The following is a 7,323-nucleotide window of genomic DNA, read 5'->3' on the forward strand; positions in this document are numbered from 1 at the left end:
TTTATTGTGTGTGCCGTACCTCCCGTTTCGTCTATTAATATACTCTCATGTTTCTCCTGCAGTAGGACATGCATCTCGGTTCTTCCCAACATACAGTAAGCGTTTCCTGACATCACTATGGTGTCCTGTAAATTGATGCCCTCCCGGTTTGCCCTTGTCCTCAGTGCTGCGCGCCTGTCACAATGTGTCTGGGAAGAATAATTTCACTTTGGCTTTTGCTGTTTTTCCGCTGACTCTGACTAGAATCTTTTATATCCCATGACGCAGCTGGCGGTGACTCAACCCTGCTTTTGGTGACAGCTTGTCCCATTGTTACCAGTCCTCTGAAACTGAAACCCCTTTTATCTCTGGAATTGGAAATTGTGGACTTAAAAGGAAGATCTGGCAATAAATCTTCATCTGACCTCACCAAACATAAACTCAACTTACTATGGAGGAGATTTATCAAAACCTGTCCATAGGAAAAGTTGCCCAGTTACCCATAGCAACCAATCAGATCGCTGCTTTCATTTTGCACAGGCCCATTTAAAAAAATGAAAGAAGCGATCTGATTGGTTGCTATGGGCAGCGCAGCAACCTTTCCTCTGGACAGGTTTTGATAAATTTCCCCTTATGACATCCGGCTGTAGAGGAGATAGTCATCATTTTATCTCTTTTTTACAGGCCACCACCCGGTGAGAGGCCGATGGCAATGATAAGTGTCTGTTTACCATCATTCTATTCAGCTTTGACTACGTGAGGCCTGTCTTTTAGGCTGGGCAGGTCATAGTATCGCGGTTCCAGCTGCCATATTTACATGGGTTCTTTGGACTAATCCGAGGAAACGATTCTAACCTCTATATACAGATCGTGTGCACCTATTTGTGAACAGACTCTAGTGTCTTGGTCTTGATCTCAGGGGCCTTGTATTATCCAGGGCTAGGGTTGACACTTGGCCGGGATTTTCCGGCACAGCCGGGATTTTGGACGCCCTGCAGATGTTTTTGTATTAAAAAATACCGGCAATACAATGGCTGGTATATATCCAACCAATCCTCCAACTCCCGGAATGTTGCACCATAACCTAGACCAGTGTTTCCCAACCAGAGAGCCTCCAGCTGTTGCAAAACTACAACTCCCAGCATGCCCGGACAGCCGTTGGCTGTCCGGGCATGCTGGGAGTTGTAGTTTTGCAACAGCTGGAGGCATCCTAGTTGGGAAACACTGACATATACTATATACCTGTGATGTCCCAGTACAGGATATCATTCCACAGTCCTATCAGCTTGAGTCCCTGTACATCCTCAGGGCTCACCTGCAGTGTTCCCCCATAAAGTGTATAGGTTGTACATAAAGTGTAAAGGACCTTTGATATGGTCACATGGTTATTAGTCACATGATAATGGTTGTCATATGTTAAGTCACATGTTTTGTTACCCACAGAGCACCAGATGACCAGATGATCCGCAGCTAGCCTATGGGCTCCTTGCACAGCCCCCTTTATAAGGAAGAGAGGAGCTGCAATCTGTCTTTATTGCTCTTACTTTCTGCTGACATCAAGTGCAGTCCTGATGTCTCAGAACCAGTGTCCAGCACATCTGGAGGCCTCAAACCGAAATTACAGCCACAAGTCAGTAAGTCAAGTCATCTCTGTCTTCTGTCTCTATCTTAAGTCAAATCTATTATAGTCAGCGTGGCTGTGCTAAAGTCTATCCAAGTCACTGCAAGTCCCAGCAAGCTACACGGGCCCTTGTGTTACTGGTCCCCTTTCTGGGATCCTGGCCTAGCGTTAAAGACTGTACCATCTGTCTACCTCAGTAAAGCTACCGTCAACCCTAACCTGGCCTTAGACTATTATTTGCCCTGCCTAAATTAGGACTAGCGGTGCTACCGTTCAGGCGGTTCTCGGTTAAAACCACGCCCTGGCGTCACGAACACCAGGGGTTAGCAATACCTGCCCCTGGGCTGCAACACCTCAAATCATCACACTGTGGCACACCACACACTACTATATAGTCCAGCATGCTGGGAGTTGTAGTTTTGCAACAGCTTTAGCCACCCCTGATGGGAAACACTGACCTATACTATATACTACTATATAGTCCAACATGCTGGGAGTTGTAGTTTTTGTTTGAGGCAGCTGATGATCCACAGGCTGTATCAGGGCATGCTGGGAGATGTAGTTAGTAACTAACTGCAACTCTCCCAATTTAATTTAAAAAAAAGGCGATAAAAATGTCCCATCAAAACAAAAATGGAACTGGTAAAAACTACTGATCGGGGAGCAAAAAATTAGCCCTCATACAGGCCCGTATAAGGAGAAATAAAAAAGTTATAGAGGTCAGAATAGGACAAAATTTCCCCAACACATGTGTATCCTGTGATGTCACGCATATATAATTAATAATGCAAATTAGCATGGCCGGTATTTTTTTTGCAAGAAAGGTGGCGACCCTAACCAGGGACCATTTTTGTGCTGGAGCCTGGGCCACTAAAACCAAGGACAATGTACCCTTTGTATTTATAGTCCTCTCCATCTTGTTAAAACCATTGGTTGCAGAACACTATGTGCATGATAATGACCAGTGGTCTGTTGGCTATCTAGCCATGCTGGGAGTTGTAGTTTTGTAACATCTGGAGGTCAACAGTTTGGAGACCACGGATATAGACCATACATTTACTACCTAAAACATCTCCACCCATGCATATATTATCAACAATCATGTTCGTATCGTAAGCTACAGATTATAATCATCAGGTGACAATATTCAAACACATCAGATCAGATTCTTCATTGGAAATTTGTCACCAAAAAAAACATTTAATGGCTGATCAATCTGATGGGCAAAAAAATCCAATTTTCGCAGATCTTTGCCTCAAAGGCCATATTTCCTTAGAACAACTGGGTTGAAATGTTTTTACTTTGAAATGTCAAAATCATGAATTATTGCAAACATTAAAGAAATGCATTAAATACTAACAGAATCTTTGTAGGACTGGTTTAAGATAGCATCGCACAAATCTGAGGCCCAATGTGGTTCCCAAAGCTCAGCAGGAATATTTGTACCAAAATACATGGAGATATTTATAAAGATATTTTAAATGCAAAGCAATGTACATACTGGAAACCATCATACAAATAAATAAATATTTGTAGCACTGCTTTAAAGATACCTTAGTATAAAACAAATCCGAGGTTCCCAAAGTTCAGTAGAAATATTTGCACTACAATATGTTGAGATATTTATGAAGATACTTATTTTATATGAATCAATTTTATAGTTATTAAATGGAGCTGTACAGACTCAGAACCAATATAAAAAAATATAATATTAATAATCTTCAATTGTAATGTTAGGGAATATTTCATTGAAATTTAGCAACAAGCATCTGGTTGGGGTTATTTTCACTACTGCTTTTCTTAAAGTTGGCCAAAATGGGTTCAGGTTTTAACGGCCCCATAAGACACCTGGCCATGGCCTGTGCTTACATGGGTCAAATAATAATTTAGGGATGCTAATTCATTTTTATCATACAACATAGACCATCAATATTGGTCATATAACAAATGGCCTTTCCCAGTATTTCCATATAAAAACCCCCAACACAACCTTATACGAGACCTTATGTAATGCTAAGGGCTGCTGACAGGAACTACTCTATAATTCATGACCATTTCAGAGGAAGTGACCGTTTCTGATGAGTCAGGTGGATTCAGTAATGTAGACGACTGCAGCGAAAGGGAGGTAAAAAAAAAAAATGGAGACTGTACGAAGAAGCTCAGGGTCTTCTTCTGAGGACGTGACAAACACAAATGATCTTTTTTGTTCCTTCTGATAAATTCTCTCTTTTTTTTTTTTGTTGATCAATATGATAATGACGAGACCCTGCATGACTGCACATCCCTATCAATGTGGCCTTTGATGTGGGGCCCCACTGGGAGACGATCCAGCACCAGGCCCACCCCAGGTCACAGAGGAAACGATCAATGATAAAGGGATGTCCAAGGTGATCATACACCCTGCATTTTTTCGGAGAAACAATCCCGAGGCCGAGGAGGCGATCAAACCCAACACTGAACCCACTAGTTCACTTCCTATACACATGAAAAACCGGTGCCATACAAACAATCTTGATACCAAGATTTAAGATGCTACTGACGATAATCTCCATTTTTGTCGTTGTGGCGTTGGTTGCATCAACCCGTCAACACAACACAACAAGACCCACCGGGCAGTGACTAGGATGTGATGCAATAAAACTGCAGATCTACACACACACACGCACACACCAGCACTGTATATATTTTTTTTGGAGGAAATGCGCAAAAGAAATCAATGGTGTCACATTAGTTACAATATGCAGCAATTCTTCAACTTAGGAAACCGAACAGTGCCATCTAATGGAGCAAAATCATGATGACACTTGAGGCACCGGCAGGCATGGTGATGGTCTGCATCCTGATGTGCTGCTACTGCTGGTAATGCCTCTATCCTCTCTGTATTACAGACAGCAATAAAAATAAAAAAAAACCTAGTCTATCTGAGCACTTATCATTTCCAAGGATCAGGAAAATGGCTACGTGGTAACGGTCCCCAAATTTTTTCTACACTATTGCACTGGATCCTCCATCCATAGGACTCCCAATAATCTATCATAAGGCACATTATAGCAATTTTAGATCTTTCCTTCTCTTCTAATTTTAGATCTTTCCTTCAACTAGTATGCCACCAGCTGTTGCAACACTACAACTCCCAGCATGCCCGGACAGCCAACGGCTGTCCGGGCATGCTGGGAGTTGTAGTGTTGCAATAGAGGCACCCTGGTTGGGAAACACAGTTCTATCGGATGTAAATCTATAAGTGACTCTCCCAGATCGAGGGCCTGATTCAAAAAAAAAAAAAAAATTCTAGAATTCCAAAAAAACTCAGACAGTGCAAAGAAAAAACGTCCCCGTCGTGTTAAGCAGCCGTAAGAAGTTATATTGCTACAATGCTACAGTGCCCAAATTCCACAGTACCTCCACCGCAACCTGAGTCATGTAAGGAGGAGATCATCCAACGAATGTGATCTCTGCATTGTGTCTACAACAATGTCCCGGAATATCAGTAGAACACTACCCATTCCGTATGCGCAGAACCAATATGACCTCCAAGGGAGACAATGTAGGCAAAAAAAAAAAAAAACTTCCCAACCGGCTCCAGAAAATACCAAGATGGGATTTCTTTGTTTATTTATTTATGTATTTATTTGTTTGTTTATTTATTTTGTTTTGCAACATGTATCCAAAAAGACCAGCACAGGCCACCACCAAAATCAAGGTGGCACCAAATGCAGCAGTGCCAAGTGCATGGCATCAAACACTGATGACCTTATACAATGTAGCAAAACTGCTCCCCCCCCCCCCCAACCCCCACCCCCCCCCCAACACACACTCATTTACCTCCCCCTGGCACATGCACTGCACCCACTGCTGCACCTAAAACCTTAGGAAATACATCAACCTGGCATGTAACAGCAATGCTCAAAAAAATATAGAAGATGAAAAAAATAATTAAAAAAGCTGCAGGCTTACCTGATGTATGAGAAACTCTGCAAACCATATCAGAAGAAGGGACCTGCACCAACAAATAATAGAGATGGAATGCTGCTCCTGCTCAAGAGGCTGCAATCCCTAGCCACAAAAAAAAAGAAAGCTGACAAAGCATTTACCCTTAATCCATTATGACTGAAAAAGACCGTGAAGCTCCTTCACAAGCCTCTTCTTTTCTCCCTCTGCTTCCTGCTCTGAGCATCACTCTACAGTGGCTATTATATAGCAAGAAAAGGCTTACAGAAGCATACAAGGCTGCAAAGGGAAAAGTGGAGACCAGCGCCACCTGCTGCACCAACCGCTAACTGCAACATGCAGCCTAGCACACGTTTTTAACCATTTTTTTTATTTTTTTTTTTATAATTCTGCAAAGGGTTTGCCGCATGACTGACAACACAGAATGAATGTTTGGGAGGCAGTGTAGACACTGGTGTCTAAAATAAGGGGGTGCAGCCCTAAAAGAGGATGCATAAATATATAATTGTTCTCTATGGCTCCTGGTGGGGGCATCATGTTTTTTTTTTTTTTTTTTTTTTTGTTATGCAGTCAAGCATGGCGCAAAACTTCGATTTGCATTCAGGATGATATATGATTACGTCGTAAATGCAGAGTGCTTAGCGGCAGTGGAAGCTATCGAGCGGTCACTGACACCGCCGCCCGGGAGGGTTACACGCCAAGCGCCGCGTTATGGTAGATAGTACGCTGATATTGGATTTTTTTTTTGTCGGGAGGCTGAGGCTTCGATGATGTTACGTAAGGTGTGGACTCTTGGGGAGCATAGAGGGATCAGATGTGCAGGGTTCTTCGATAAGTTGTTGTTAAATAAGATACGTAATAGTAGTAGTAGTATTGACTGTGGAGGAGTCACTTATAAATCTTGACATCCAACGTGGCATTGGGCGTCAGCTGACGGTGTCCTTAGTAGCTATAAGAGATATAAAGATAACATTTTTATTCTAGACCAGTGTTTCCCAACCAGAATGCCTCCAGCTGTTGCAAAACTACAACTCCCAGCATGCCCGGACAGCCTTCGGCTGTCCGGGCATGCTGGGAGTTGTAGTTTTGCAACAGCTGGGGGCACACTAGTTGGGAAGCAGTGGGACATGGGATGTGTATGACCGGTGAGGATCCAACTGCAAATTTCGGATACAGAATGGAGCGGTAGTCCCATAGACAATGCCTGGGTGACCACCGTTCCATTTCGAAAGGAGTCTTGACAACTTATAGACTATTCTGTGCCTAGGAGATAAGTGTTAAAGGGGCACTCCAGTGGAAAACAATTGTTTATAAATCAACTGGTACCAGAAAGTGAAACAGATTTGTAAATTACTGCTATTAAAAAAAAAAGATAATCCTTCCAGTACTTACCAGTTGATGTATACTACAGAGGAAGTTCTTTTCTTTTTGAATTTATTTTCTGTCTGACCACAGTGCTCTGTGCTGACACCTCTGTCCATGTCAGGAACTGTCCTGAGTAGGAGCAAATCCCCATAGCAAACCTATCCTGCTCTGAACAGTTCCTGACATGGACAGAGGTGTCAGCAGAGAGCACTGTGGTCAGACAGAAAAGAAATTAAAAAAGAAACCAACTTCCACTGTAGCATACAAGAGTTGATAAGTACTGGAAGGATTAAGATTTTTAAATAGAAGTAATTTACGAATCTGTTTAACTTTCTGGAAACATTTTTTTTCCACTGGAGTACCACTTGAATGGCCAGAGAACCCCTTTAACATAAAGGGATCTTGTTACA

The 7,323-nt window shown here is 42.4% G+C and overlaps 1 protein-coding gene across 5 annotated transcripts in view; it reads right to left on the reverse strand.

Moving 5' to 3' along the window:
* The window catches only part of LOC130284382 (sodium channel protein type 2 subunit alpha-like), a 226,218-nt gene extending 220,439 nt beyond the window's left edge, over positions 1-5,779 (reverse strand). For 4 of the 5 annotated variants that reach the window (XM_056534675.1, XM_056534671.1, XM_056534674.1 and 1 more), the window contains exon 1: positions 5,555-5,779. The gene's annotated coding sequence lies outside the window, so the exon portion shown is untranslated. The remainder of the gene's footprint in view (positions 1-5,554) is intronic. The other variant, XM_056534673.1, reaches the window with a different exon arrangement.
* Positions 5,780-7,323: the final 1,544 nt, after the last annotated feature.

The sequence above is a fragment of the Hyla sarda genome, chromosome 8 (assembly GCF_029499605.1).
Source record: "Hyla sarda isolate aHylSar1 chromosome 8, aHylSar1.hap1, whole genome shotgun sequence".
Taxonomy (NCBI): Eukaryota; Metazoa; Chordata; class Amphibia; order Anura; family Hylidae; genus Hyla; species Hyla sarda.